Source organism: Oryzias latipes, chromosome 1 (genome assembly GCF_053564925.1).
Source record: "Oryzias latipes strain Hd-rR chromosome 1, Olatipes_Hd-rR_3.1".
In the NCBI taxonomy this organism is placed as follows: domain Eukaryota; kingdom Metazoa; phylum Chordata; class Actinopteri; order Beloniformes; family Adrianichthyidae; genus Oryzias; species Oryzias latipes.
The window spans coordinates 25,166,661-25,182,095 of record NC_136237.1 but is presented as its reverse complement, the minus strand read 5'-3'; the positions used below and the strand labels follow the sequence as shown (position 1 = coordinate 25,182,095).

The following is a 15,435-nucleotide window of genomic DNA, read 5'->3' as shown; positions in this document are numbered from 1 at the left end:
ATTCTTTGAGTCAGAGATTTTAAACATAGCTAACTGCTCTCTTCAGACGGGGGTCTTCCCCTCTGCCTGTAAGACGGCGGTGGTGAGGCCCCTTCTGAAGAAGAGTAACTTGGACCCAAAGATCATGGACAATTACAGACCTGTATCCAACTTACCATTTTTAGGAAAAATTATTGAAAAACTTGTTTTTATTCAATTACATGATTTTTTAAATGAACATAATGTTCTTGAAAAGTGTCAGTCTGGTTTTAGGACAAATCACAGTACTGAGACGGCCCTTTTAAAAATTTTAAATGATCTCAGACATAATTATGACTCTCAGAAACTTTCTGTTCTGGTGCTGCTGGATCTGAGTGCCGCCTTTGATACAGTGGATCACCAGATTTTAATTGACAGACTTAGGAGTTGGGTCGGCCTCTCAGGAACTGCTCTTAACTGGTTTCACTCCTATCTCACAGATCGACACTTTTTTGTAAGTATGGATACTGGTTCCTCAGGAGTCCATGAAATAGGTTGTGGGGTTCCCCAGGGTTCAATCTTGGGTCCAATACTTTTTAACTTGTATATGTTGCCTTTTGGGGATGTCATCGGGAGACACCTGTCTCCTGATGACCTTGAACCTGTCAACACTCTTTTAAACTGCATTTTAGATATAAAGCTGTGGATGGCAGAAAACTTCTTGCAGCTCAACCAGGACAAAACTGAAGTTTTAATCATTGGTCCTGAAGACAAGAGAGAGATGATTTTACCCAAACTTAGGAATTTTAAATCTTCTCAGTGTGTGAGAAACCTGGGCGTTCTTTTTGACTCTGAGCTGAATTTTACTCCTCACATCAGAAACATTGTGAAAATAGCATTTTATCATCTCAAAAACATTGCCAGAGTCCGCCCGTTCCTCTCTCTTGCCAGCACAGAGATGCTAATGCATGCTTTTATTTTCAGTCGTTTAGATTACTGTAATGCCCTGCTCTCTGGTTTACCCAAAAAGTCGATCTCAAATCTACAACTTCTACAGAACTCAGCGGCACGAGTTCTGACAAGAACCAGAGGGCGGGAACACATTACACCAGTTTTAAGATCGCTGCATTGGCTCCCTGTGCGTTTCAGGATTGATTTTAAAGTTCTTTTAATGGTTTATAAATGTTTTTATGGTCTTGGGCCCTCTTATTTAAATGATATTATTTTAAAATACGAACCCTCGCGGACCCTGAGGTCCTCTGGCACTGGCCTCTTAGTTGTCCCTAAGGTAAGGACCAAGACACATGGTGAGGCTTCATTCTGCCATTATGGTCCTCGCCTGTGGAACGGCCTGCCGGAGAACCTCAGGGCCGCAGAGACTGTAGAGGTTTTTAAGAAGAGGCTCAAGACCCACCTTTTTAGTCTGGCTTTTATATGACTTTGATCATTCCTTATGTCTTTTATTATTCATCTATTTATTTATTTATTTATTTATTTATTTTCTTGTAAGGACTATTATTATCTTTGTTTCTAATATGTAATTCTTTTTATTGTTATTTTACCAATGATACTTAGGTTATGTTTTAATCACTGACGTTTTTTATTTTTTAATTACTAACATTCTTATATCTTATTTTATTTTTTTATCTTTTTCTATTTTTATTGTTGTTATTTTATGATCATTTTTATTTTTTATTCTGATGTTTCTTATTCCAGTGTTTCCTCTGGGGGATCCATCGTTCTTGGGCACCACCAGCTTGTCCTGTAGGGCGTGCCGTTGCTGTGGTGCCCGTTCTGGTTGGGCGGGCTGGGGTCCCACTCTGTGGTCTAATAGCCATGGATGGGGCCCTGGGCTGCCCTGTGTTGGGCGGGCGCTGCGGTAATGGCCCCTGTGGTCCGGCTGGGCCTTGGAATGAATGGATCCCCATGATATCGTTTCCTCACAGCAGTACCAAGCCAGACCTTCTTCAACTGCAGTTATTTGTTTCTGTTCACTGTTCTACTGGGGTAACTGGGTGGGTGGGGATGGGGGCGGGGGGTGGTGAGGGAGGGGTACCTTCTTTGTGGGATTGTCCTTTGTTTTCTGTTTTGAACAACTTTCATTTTTTATGACTGTTTTACTGTTTTTATGTTAAGCGCTTTGTGTTTTTAACCAAAATGAAAGGCGCTATATAAATAAATAAAGTTTGAGTTTGAGTTAGGTGGCCTGTCAGTCATATCCACCAAGTGCAGCTTTTCCAGACACTCAGCATCTTCCAGTTGTGTGTAGTTCAGGTCTTTGCTTTCAGGAATGTTTTCACGTGTTCTAAACAGACGACAAAGTGACGCAAAACGTCCCCCCTGGACAACCACCGGACTGTGTTGTGTAGCAGGAGATCAGAATATTCGCTTTCAACTTCATCAAGCAATGCACGGAACTGACGGTGGATCATTTCCATCAGCCACTTGTTTAGCGGTCCGCTAAAAGTAAAAAAAAAACAAGCCCTGCTGGTAGAAACATGTGTCGTAAGCTATGACGCAAGTCTCCGTTGACAGAAATGTTGAAGTTTAATATTGTAATGACCAAGCTGGACAGTCACCCAGCCTGGGCAGCAGCAGCCAGATCGCTTATCGAGAGGCTTCTTTGCAGAGCTGTCCGTGCCTCACACACCGCACAACCCTGGACAGGCTCAGAGATAAATTAAGAGCAGCAGAGACATAATTTCCTTAGTAGTGATAAGTGCATTTATTAAAGCACTCACAAACAGCCCAAACAGCATGGGAGTCACTTCAGTTCACAACACTCTTACTCAACCCCTATATAGTGCACTATATAGTGCGGTCGCCATTTTGTAGTGCTGTCTAAATTTACAGTTCAAAAATCGTGTGCACTAGAAATTTCCCAGAATTCTCTACGAAAAACCAGTGTGGATCGATGCTCACTCGATCGGCGAATATTGTCCAGAATGCACTGCGTTTTTACCAGAATGTATTGCGTTTGAATTATTCAAAGATGGCGGACGGTTGCGCGAGAAAGAGGACTTAAAAATGTAAGTATATTTAAAAGTATCAAGTATCTGTTGTAAAATATATTTGTAAATACGTAAGATGATGTGTTTAATATGTTATATTCCTCAATCGACAACCTACAATGTTTTGAAGCTCATCAATTTCGGTAATGCTAAAGCTAACGCTAACGCGAATTAGAATCGAAGGCTAAAAACAAACGCTGTTGATAGTACATCAAAAAGCAGTGAGTTCTAACCGTAGTCATAAGTTATTAACGCATTTTTAAAATGTGTTTATATATGTAGGGACTGACGAGGATGAGGAAAAGGATTTTCATATAAATATCAGATGTACATATTTACAATTTCGTTTTATATGTTAACATTTATTTTATTATTGTTAACAATAATCCTGGTCTTCTAGAGTCATGTGTGTCACAGTTGGAGCTGAAAGGAAAGCAGAGATCTGTCCTCGCAGACGGACGCCACTTTACCCGTCCCACTGGTTCCTGGTGTGGCTCAACATCTGTGGCTCCCAGCAGTCCCCTTCGCTGATGCACAGATTGTGCAGAACTGAACTGCAGGCAATGATTTTCATTGCAAAGGTTGGTTTTACTTCCAGTGCCCCCAGAAATATTGCTCTCCTCCTCATCTTCATAATGCCAAATCCTCTCTCCACCACAGAGCATGCCTTGGCGTGGTGCTGGTTGTAATGGGCCTGAACCGCATTCCTCATGGGTTCCCTGTAGGGTGTCAGCAGCGTGATGGGATGAGCAATGCAGGGATACCCACCATCACCCAAAAGGATCCTTCAGGTGGGTATGTTTGATTTACATAAATTGGGCTTTTACGTAGAACCTGTGAATTATGGATTGATCCTTGATTCCCAACAAAAACATCTATAAATTTGGCATTAGAATCACATACAGCCTGCAGTTGAATTGAATAAAAAAGCTTCCTGTTAAAATAACAAGCTGCATTTTCTTTTAGGATCTTTATTCTTCAGTGGCAGCCATCGATGTTCCCCACAACCTTTTGGAAGGTGGAAGACCAAGCAAGCTGCTATAAAACCAGAGGTGACTAATGGTAGTTCATTCCCACTGGGAAGCTGGATGACCCTGCTCATCAGCTGGAGGATGCGGTCTGCCGTCCTGTGGACAACGTCGCTCACAGTGGACCGTGGCGTGTCAAAGGCCCTGGCTATCACACCGTAAGATGTGCCACACGCCAGCCAGAAAAGAAATACCAAGACCTCAGTCTCTTGTCCCCCCAGAGTGTGAGGAACCCGAAGCTGCTCCACCAGATGCTTGATGGTCCTGTGGGTCAACCGAAAGTCTGGTCTTGTGTCGGACTGAGCGTCAGCGTAAAGGGCCAGGACAGAAACCTTTATGTTGGCAAAATAGTAGAGATGTGGAAGACCCTGTAAAATGGAACAATAATTATTTCATTCAGAAAATTAAATCTGATTGTTTGAATGTTTCATTTTATTTTGATGTCTTACATTTTAGTTTATGAAGTATTTATGAATGCTGGAAAATCTTGTGTTTTTTTTTTGGCTGGGTTTTTGGATTTTTATATAAATATTTAAAAATTAAAGTATTTTGGTTTTAAACAAGTGATATGGTTTGACTCTGAATAAAAAATACTAAACTTTGAACTCACAAGTGTTTCATGTAGTTAGACTATACAACTCATAATCCAGTATTGAAAAATAATGTTAAGTCTTACCCAGCAGACTGTGTAACCTTGAGCACAATTAGTAACAAATGCTTAAGTTCAACAAAAAAAAAAAAAAAAATTAAAGTTTAACTCACAGGTTGTTCATGTCTGGCCAGGGCATCCAGAGGAAATCTTCTGAGACGTCTGCTTCTCCTTGCTGCCCTGTGATGCTGCATATCTGCTCGTTTTTGGTTTGATCTCACGAAAAACGGTTGAATTATTGCTAGGAACAGGGATAGATTCATATTCAAACCATTTTCAGTAAGGTGGAAGAAAAAACGACAGAAAAAAATTCCTCCTCGCAAGAGCCTGTTAATCTTTCAGCGGCACAAAAATAAATACTGCCATGGAGTAATAATATGGGGGTGTATTTATGAACGAATACATCAAATCTACATCATGTTTGTAATTTTATTATTTATAAATCTGCCACATTTTCCATGATCAGAACACAGCAGATTCATAAATAGTCTTCGTAAAATGTTCATATTTATTATGTTTTTACTCTGACAAATAGGTGTCATTCGCCGCGTTAAATAGAAGTAGTTTGCCTCCAGGCCAGGTCTTCTTTCTTTCTCTTTCGGCTTTTCCCATCAGGGGTCGCCACAGCAAATCATCCTTTTCCACCTCACTCTATCATGGACATCTTCTACCCTAACATTAGCCAACTTCATGTCCTCTGTTAAGACTTCCATATATCTCCTCTTTGGCCGTCCTCTTGCCCTCCTGCCAGGCAGCTCCATCTCCAACATCCTTATACCAATATATCCACTATCTCTCCTCTGAAAATGTCCAAACCATCTCAGTCTGGCTTCTCTGACTTTGTCGCTAACACAGGCAACATGACCCGTCCCTCTGATGTACTCGTTCCTTATCCTGTCTAACCTGGTCACTCCTAAGGAGAACCTCAACATCTTCATCTCCGCTACCTCCATCTCAGCCTCTTTTCTCTGTCTCACTGCTACCGTCTCTAACCCATAGAGCAGAGCTGGTCTCACCACTGTCTTGTACACCTTTCCTTTGAGTCTTGCTGGCACTCTTCTGTCACACAACACTCCTGACACTTTCCTCCACCCGCTCCAACCTGCCTGCACTCGCCTCTTCACCTCTTTTCCACACTCCCCATCACACTGAACTGTTGACCCCAAGTACTTAAACTCCTGCACCTTCTTCACCTCAGCCCCCTGTAACCTAACGCTTCTACCTTGATCCCTCTCGTTCAGACACATGTATTCTGTCTTACTACAACTGACCTTCATGCCTCTTCTTTCCAGAGCAAACCTCCACCTCTCTAGCTGTTCCTCCACCTGCTCTCTACTCTCACTGCAAATTACAATGTCATCCGCAAACATCATTGTCCAGGGAGATTCCTGTCTTACCTCGTCTGTCAGCCTGTCCATCAGCATAGCAAACAAAAAGGGACTCAAAGCTGATCCTTGGTGTAGTCCCACCTCCACCTTGAACTCCTCTGTCTGACCTACAGCACATCTCACCACCGTCATACTTCTCTCATACATGTCCTGAACTACTCTGACATACTTCTCTGCCACTCCAGACGACCTCATACAGTACCACAGCTCCTCCCTCGGCACCCTGTCATACGCCTTCTCTAAATCTACGAACACACAATGCAGCTCCTTCTGACCTTCTCTGTACTTTTCCATCATCATTCTCAAAGCAAAAATGGCATCAGTGGTGCTCTTACGGGGCATGAAACCGTACTGCTGCTCACAAATCTCCACCTTCTTCCTAAGCCTGGCTTCCACTACTCTTTCCCACAGCTTCATTGTGTGGCTCATCAACTTTATTCCTCTATAGTTGCTGCAGTTCTGCGTGTCACCCTTGTTCTTAAAGATCGGAACCAGAACGCTTCTCCTCCATTCCTCGGGCATCTTCTCACTCTCTAAAATCCTATTGAACAACCTCGTTAGAAATTCCACTGCTGTCTCTCCTAAGCACTTCCATACCTCCACAGGTAGGTCATCAGGACCAACGGCCTTTCCGCTCTTCATCCTTTTCAGAGCCTTCCTAACCTCATCCTTTCCAATCTCTGCTACTTCCTGCTCCACAACAACCACATCTTCCTCCCTTCTTTCCCTGTCATTTTCCACGTTCATCAGCTCCTCAAAATACTCCTTCCATCTTTTCTGTACACTCTCCTGAGTTGTTAGCACCTTTCCATCTCTGTCCTTAATCACCCTTATCTGTTGCACGTCCTTCCCATCTCTGTCTCTCTGTCTGGCTAGCCTGTACAAGTCCTTTTCTCCTTCCTTTGTGTCTAACCTGTCATATAGCTCATCGTAAGCTTTCTGTTTGGCCTTTGCCACCTCTCTTTTCACTCTACGCTGCGCTTCCTTGTACTCCTGTCTACCTTCCTCAGTCCTTTCTACATCCCACTTCCTTTTAGCCAACCTCTTCCTCTGGACGCATTCCTGTACTTCCTCATTCCACCACCAAGTGTCTTTACCGTCTTTCCTCTTTCCAGATGACACACCTAGCACCTTCCTACCTGTTTCCCTGATAATTTCTGCTGTAGTTTCCCAGTCATCTGGAAGCTCATCCTGACCACCTAGGACCTGTCTCAACTTCTGCCTAAATTCCTCACAAGTTTCTTCATTCTGTAGCTTCCACCACTTGGTCTTCTTTTCTGTTTTCCCTCTCTTCTTCTTCCTGACCTCCAGAGTCATCTTACACACCACCATGCGGTGCTGTCTGGCTACACCCTCTCCTACCACCACTTTGCAGTCAATAACCTCTCTCAAATGACCTTGTCTGCATAGGATGTAGTCCACCTGAGTACTCCTACCTCCACTTCTGTATGTCACTCTATGTTCCTCTCTCTTCTGGGAGTAAGTGTTGACTACAGCCATTTCCATCCTCTTCGCAAAGTCCACCACCATCTGTCCCTCCAGATTCCTTTCCTTCACACCAAACCTGCCCATCACCTCCTCATCACCTCTATTGCCCTCACCAACATGTCCATTAAAGTCTGCTCCAATAACAACTCTCTCTCCTCTGGGGATACTCTCTATGACCTCATCCAACTCACTCCAGAATCTCTCCTTCACTTCTAACTCACAGCCAACCTGTGGCGCATACCCACTGACTACATTCACCATCACCCCTTCAATTTCTAACTTTAGGCTCATCATCCTGTCTGAGACTCTTTTCACCTCTAGAACACTGTTTACAAACTCCCCCTTCAGAATCACACCTACCCCGTTTCTCTTCCTATCAACACCATGATAGAACAGTTTGTATCCTCCTCCAATACTACGTGCCTTGCTGCCCTTCCACCTTGTCTCCTGCACACACAGTACATCTACCTTCCTTCTCTCCATCATGTCTGCCAGCTCTCTGCCTTTCCCTGTCATTGTGCCAACGTTAAGATTCCCTATAAACACCCTCTCAAACACCCATACACGCACACACATTTTACAAGGAAGGTGGGACCTGGGTCCATCTGTCCCCTACCCCTTCCCTGGTGGGGGGTGCGGGGTGCGGGTGGGTGGTGGTGGGGTGCTTGTCTGGGGCTGTGGGCGTCCCTCTCCGGTGGGGCCCTGCGTTGGGCTCTTCCGGCGCGGCGGGGGGGCTGCTTTCCTGGCTGGGCTGGGGCGGCGCTCTCTTTCCCTCCGCGCCTCCCTGCTCTCTGGCTCTGGGGGCCTCGCGGCGGTCCTGCTGGCCCTGGCCTGGGTGGCGGTCTTGGTCGCCCGGGGGGCGGTTCTTCCCTGCCTGTTCCCGTATGGCGTTGGGGGAATTCCGGCTGCCGCTGCTGCTGCGGCGGGGATCTGGGTGTGGGGGTGGCTGGGCGCTCCTCCTCCTTCTTTTCACATTCCACCATCCATTTTAGAAGAACATAAACACTCACCTGAGCACAGGTGTTAGCTCACCTTTGCACTAATAGTTTGCATGATTGAATGAATGAAAGATTTCACACTAGTTGGTTTAAAGGCATAGGTATGCGTTCGTGAACACTATCTGTTTTGTGTACATGTTGACATGTGGACATTTTTGCAGCTAGCAGGTGTGTTGATAATATTTGAGTGTATGTGAACAGGCCCCGCCCTTTTTGTACTACATTTGAACCGTACCGTAACGATAAACAACCAGTAAACCTGTCTGCTCTATGCTGCTTCATGGTCTTACCCCCCTTCCCCTTCTATTATCACCCTCCTACCCCCCCCCTCTCTCTAACGTCCCTCTCTCTCTTCTTTCCTTTTCCGTCCGGTCCAACACCAAAGATTTTCAAACATGATTGAAATTAATAAAGTTTGGCCTCAATTACAAAAGGGGTTTATTCAGACATACCTTTGGTTTGTCTGAAGATGAATAACCCCTCTTGTTAAAATAAAATATGTCCAACACAAGAGGCCCTCAGCTCTCATCTGTTTGCCTAGCTGTTGGACAGGACAAGTTAAAAAAAAAAAAAAAAAGATTCCCTATTCTCAAACCTATGTTCCTGCCTTTTCCCTTCTCTCTTTGGCCACGGACCCTTCTGCCTCCCCTCTTTCTTCGACCAACAGTAGTCAAATTTCCACCGACACCCTGTAGGTTAACAGCATCGGTGGCGGTCGTTGTTAACCCGGGCGTCGACCGATCCGGTATGTCTAAAGTGTTGTGGATGATTCGCATGGTTATTTTGGCAATTTTTACGCCGGATGCCCTTCCTGACGCAACCCTCTCTATTTATCCGGGCTTGGGACCGGCACAGAGGCAACTGGCTTGCAACTCCTGTGGCTAGTTTGCCTCCAGGCCAGGTGGTGGCGGTAATGCGCCACTTTGTTTTCGTGTCAAGCGCCTTATGAACAACACCCGAAAGAGAAAACTAGTGAGCACGGGTGTCCACACCATATGGCAGCACACATAGTAGTTAAATTCCCCCCTCGCTGGCCTGGGACATCCTCCTTCGCTAGTCAAGTTCTAGTTTCACCTGACTGTCAATTGCTGTAATAAATGTATCAAATGTTCCAAGTGATTCATATATCATATTCATGGTATTATGTTCTTCACTGATTTTGACTGTTGAACAGATTGTTGTGCATTTGATGACTTACACAATGAAATGATGCTGACTCATTTTGGAGTGAACAACCATTAGACTGAGAATCAACAATCAGTTTAGATCAACAAGATCTATTCACTTGGAATCTGTGCTAAATGAAGGCTACCTGTACTTAATCATTTGAAAGATGTACTGAGACATTGAATCATGTACTAAGACATTTGCAATTTGATGAAACTAATGAGAAATGCCATTCTGTTGTGAACAGTTGCAGAGTGGTTTGGAGGTTTGTCCATGTTGTCTTGAGAATGTAATTTCTGTTTCAAGAAAAATTAGAAAAACTGTAAAAAAAAATTGTAATCAAAACAAATATTTCTTGTGAGAAGTGAATCAATATGACTAAAGGCTTTGCTATAGAAAAGCTTCATCCCTAACATTGTGATGACATTGGACCTCAGGTATGATATCTATTTTTCTAGCAAGGTTAAAAGTACTCAGGATTTGCACAGAAATATTTATTTTTCATAAATCATGCTCTTTTTTATACAGATATTTGTAAAAGTACGGACGTTTAAATATTCTATTTTGTTCAATAAATTTATCCAATAGCAAATGTTTTTTTTAATTCTATGAATAAATATGGGGGTACCTTTTGCTGCCACCAGGGGGCAATATAATCCCATTTTCATATCGTTCCAAATATTGAACTGCAGTTGGTGTTTTTGAATTTAGCCATGGTCAGCTGCAGACAGTTAGACACTAAGTTTCATTGACTATTGCAGCAAAATCACAGACTGATTCATAACTATTGCATAGATTTATCTAACTTTAGTGAATATTAGGCAATCTTATTACTAAAATGAAGCTTAGCCAACCTGATTTTTTTCATCTGCTCTTTTAGAACATATTTGGGTTTCTACAGAAGAAAAAAATCTCAATTTAAATCCAGAAAGAGCTTAACTTTTTTTTTTATCTCTTTTTTATGACAAAAAATTTTTCAGTCTTAAATTTAGACACAGTTTTCATAGTTTAGATGCAATTATTGACCTTTGAGGAGCCCTGCAGATAAATTGAATCATTTTATTTGCTGATTAGGCAGTAGATTTTTATTCAAATTTGCAGAACTAAAGAAAGCAAAGTGGAACATCAGTTTTGCTTTGTTGGTGGAAACATCAGATGCAAAGATGCAGCAAAACTTCTGACTGGTTTGGTCAAAATAATAACAATCAGGGCCGGCCCTGGTCTTCCGGGGGCCCTAAGCGAAATTTAATTTGTGGGCCCTCTAACTGATCAGCAGCACCAACAAAACGCAACTGTTGTTGTAATATAAATGAGACATTTTGTGAATGTATTATTGTTGCTGCTGAAGAATTGAATACGTTTATTGCTTGCATGTTGGATGCACATCAAGTGATGCCAAACCAATTTTAAAAGTGAAAAGAAAAAAAATATGAATGACAAATGTATATATATATATATATATATATATATATATATATATATATATATATATATATATATATATATATATATATATATTTTTTTTTTCAATGTAACATTAGGCACTTAACAAATGACATTCACAAAACTCCAACTTATTAAAAACAGCAACTTTATAAAAAATCAAATAACGATAAAACAATCCAAAAAAAAGAATAACAGCTCAATGAGCTTAATAAGAATGGTGGTCTCAGGTTTATTCTTCCATCCATCTACGGCAGTGTTTTGAAACCTAAACAAACCAAACCAGTTCCACCTGAGTCGTTAACCGCTGAAAGAGACGACCATTTGGAGAGGGAGTCACTGACTCCCCAACCCCCAGCTGAGGACAAAGGACTATTAACGACCCAAAACTACGTAGGCTAAGTGGACAACACCTCCAGTTTTAGGTCTGACTCCTCCCCCATGAGGGCATATATACCAGCTCTTAGACCAGCTATTTCAGAATTGACAAAGCCTCTTGGATAAGAGGTGAAACGTCTTCCAACTTTAAAACCAAGTCCAGATGACATCCCCTAAAACTACTACAATGGAACCAACCTGGGTGAATGAGAGTCTTCATAGACAAGCTCAATGATGGGGATTTTGGAAAGTCAGAGTCTTTATCAGTCTGAAAAGGACCTTGCACCAAATCCATTCTTTCTGGATCAGAGAGTGTGGTTGGTCATTCAGCTGGATCAATTGGATTTGAGGTTGGTGGAATTTTGGATCCAGTCAGCTCCTCTTCCATACACGCCTCTCTTGGAGCCTCTGGAACATAAGAGACAGAACATCAACAAAAGCAAACAGTGAAAAGTTGCTGTGATGCTAGAAGCAGAATGTTGGAAAGAAGTGCCTTCACTTTTGTTTGTGTGCGCGCACATGTATGACTTGCTTTGAAGTAATAATGAAACAATAAGTTTGATTTAGGTTCCATATTGGGTAGATTTGAACTTACCAGCAGCAGCATCAACGTTTTCTCTTTTAATCGAAGATGTGGTGACAGGAGTTTCTTCTGCAGCTAAAAAAACAATAATTATTATTATACAATAAGCAATGATAAAGCTAATAAAATAACTATAGCAGAATACTACTAATAGTTTAGTGGCTCATTTAAAATCTGTGTGCAGGTTTTTCACAATTTCATGATCTTTTTATATATTAATGAGAGATTTATTGTCTGATTGCATATTTGCACAAGGTCATATTTATTTATTTAATTATGAACAACTTGGGACTCCATACTCTTCAGCTGCGTATTATGAAAAAAAGGGCTTATGCAGACATTGTTTTTTAAATTACTTTACAAGCTATTAAAATGACCTGAGATTCCATCTTCAGTGAAGTCAGGAACATCTTGGGATGTGGACGCTGCACCACCTCCAATACTTTTTAATACTTTTTGAGAGCAGAAGAAACTGTCGGCTGAGACGGAACTGTGCAAAACATCATTATGTAAAACCAAAACTGCAAAATACAAATAAGAAAAAATGTACCCATTTATAAATAATAAATGTGAACAATAATTTGAGTATAAGTGGAAATATAAGCACTTATACACTTCTTTGTCTATTATTTTGTATGTTCATAATTTGAAAATGAGTACATTTCTTTTGTTTGTCATTTATAAATTAGAACCTTTATTTTCTATTTGTATCTGGCAGTTTTGATTCTCCATATTTCATGCCAATGCAAGATTTTAAGGCACATTGTTGAAAAAGTCAGACTACCTGACCTGCTATAACAGATAAACAGCAGTTTTTATACTGACATAACCAGAAAATGCAGAACGCACTTATGTGTTAGCAAAACAATTAAACAATATTATAACGTGAGTTAAAACATTTATCAGCCATCGCCGTTGTCATTGTTTACTCTTCTCTACTCTTCGCCGTTTTGGAAGGTCATGTCCGACCTCATCTTGGAAACTTGGGTATCAGAATTATTTTTCGAGATTTCCATTGGAAATTTACGACAGGGGTTGTTTGTGCAAACTTCACCTGGGTTTGATTAGTATTTACGTAAATTGCGCAGCTGCACAGAAATACTGGATAATGTAAAAATTACGGCCCCAACATCCTCCAAACTTACCTTGTGATTGATGTTGAAGTTCTTCATCTTTTTTCAGCTCCTGATGGATAAAGTCTCTGTGGCATGATGTTCTCTTGTTGTCACTTTGATCAGAGGGACAAATTTCTTTTCCCCAACTTTATTGAAACAAAATGCGCTCGTAAATGCATACTGTGCCAGGCTCAGATGCAGTGATGTTGACCGATCGTTGAAGAGTGGCTTAACGTCATTATCTGGGTTGCCAGATTGGTTCAGGTGATCATTAAAGTAAAGTAAAGTAAAGTAAACTTTATTGTCCTCAGAGAGGAAACTTGTTTTAGGCCACAGAGCTGCAAACTGTTACAACATATTTCAGCATTCGCACATCACATACATGATAAAGAGCATAAAACGATTACATAGTAGTTAAAAACAGAGTATACAGATCCCCCCCCCCCCCCCCAAGGCCTGACCCACATAGTCGAGAACACAAATAGAAAAAAAAGTAAAACATTTGTAAAATGTTTAATAAGATCCCTAAAAACCACATTGCTAAAAATTATTTTTTATAAAATCCAGTAACTGTTCTCACACAAAACAGTTTGGTTATTTCTAAGGCGACTGCTCTACAAAGATTTCCCTCTGCAGATACAGCTAATCAGTTCTTGTTCAGCAGGGTAACTGCTGCTGGAATAAATGAAGATCTGAATCGAACTGTTTTGTATTTGACAGCTCTAAAATGTCTGCCTGAAGGTAAAAGCTCAAATTCTGGGAACAGAAAGTGACCAGGGTCATTTGTTGTTTTCCTAGCAAGCTTAAGAGTTGTTTCCTCATATGTGACTTGCAATGTTTGATGATCCCTACAGCCACAGACCTTGAGGGCAACGTTTAGTTGCTTGTAAAGTTTATTTTTATCTTTAACACTGAGTGCCCCAAACCATGCTGCCTTTGCGTACCTTGCCAGACTTTCCAGAACTGCATTGTAAACTGTGATCAGTATCTTGGAACTGACACCAAACAGCCTCAGCCTTCTCAGAAAGTAGAGTCTTTGGGCGAGTTTTCCACAAAGATAATCTACATGAACAGTCCATTTCAGTTGGTTATCAATCCAGACACCCAAATATTTTATAGAGTTTACCGCTTCGATCTGACTGCTTCCAATTGCTAAAGGTCTATGTGACGTGACCCCTTTTGGGTCAAATATGATTTCTGTGGTTTTTGTTGTGTTCAAGAGCAAACTATGATCCTCGCACCATTTATTGAAGTGTTTCACCTCATCAAAGTAAATTAAAGGGTTATCTGCAACGGAAAGGAGACTGATAATAATCGTGTCGTCAGAGAACTTTATAATTTTGTTTTGGGTGTGGCTACCTTGGCAGCTGTTAGTGTAAAGAGTAAAGAGCAAAGGTGAACTCACTGCCCCCTGTGGTATCCCAGTATTACAACTTAACACTTTTGAAAATGTGCCATTGAGCTTTACTTGTTGTGTATGGAGTCCTATACTGTTCATAATTAAATAAATAAATATTTAATTAAATAAATAAATATGGCCTCATGAAAATACACAATCAACCAATAAATCTCTCATAAATATATAAAAATGTCATGAAATTGTGAAAAACCTGCACACTGATTTTATATAAGCCATTATATTATTCAATATATTTCATTTTGCTTTAAAAACCTGTTCATTATTTTAAAAAAGTATTTTTAAATATTCATTTTAATCATGTGGAATATTATTATAATTCTGTCTTTTTTCAGAAGCTCGTATTTCAAAATCAATATTTCCAAAGTAGCTTTGTTTTTATTTCATGTTGCTATTTTTCACAATGGCGTATTTATTTCATGAAGAGCTTTTTCAGCAGAATGGGTCTGTCAATCAGTGAAAGTGGGCGGGGTCTAAACGCTCATTGGCTTATCCATGGAAATCGACTCATATTCCTCGATACCCGCTCAGCGGTGTGCCAGTCAGAGAGATGGCATATTTCAGCGATATCTGCGCGGCTTTGCAGACATCAGAGATCAAATAGAGACAAACGATCTGTCTGCTGCAGAAGATGCAAACATGGACCACTCTGTTTTTGTAGTTTGAGGGTTTGTGTGGACCAAAGCACAGAGAGGAGCTCCGGTCGTCCACGTCTATAAGGCTACGTTCACACTGCAGGGCTTAATGCTCAATTCGGATTTTTTGAAAAAATCCGAACAATTCGGATTTTTTGAAAAAATCCGAATTGTTTG

The 15,435-nt window shown here is 41.1% G+C and overlaps 2 long non-coding RNA genes across 2 annotated transcripts; one reads left to right on the top strand and one right to left on the bottom strand.

Annotated features, from left to right (window-relative positions):
• Positions 1-2,819: 2,819 nt before the first annotated feature.
• Positions 2,820-4,373, top strand: LOC144993246 (uncharacterized). The gene is made up of 3 exons (XR_013657056.1): positions 2,820-2,987; positions 3,370-3,760; positions 3,936-4,373. It is a non-coding gene; the product is annotated as an uncharacterized LOC144993246 (long non-coding RNA).
• A 7,421-nt stretch (positions 4,374-11,794) lies between these two features.
• On the bottom strand, positions 11,795-13,021 carry LOC144994383 (uncharacterized). The gene is made up of 3 exons (XR_013657908.1): positions 12,469-13,021; positions 12,104-12,166; positions 11,795-11,916 (listed from the first exon to the last, which is right to left on the bottom strand). It is a non-coding gene; the product is annotated as an uncharacterized LOC144994383 (long non-coding RNA).
• Positions 13,022-15,435: the final 2,414 nt, after the last annotated feature.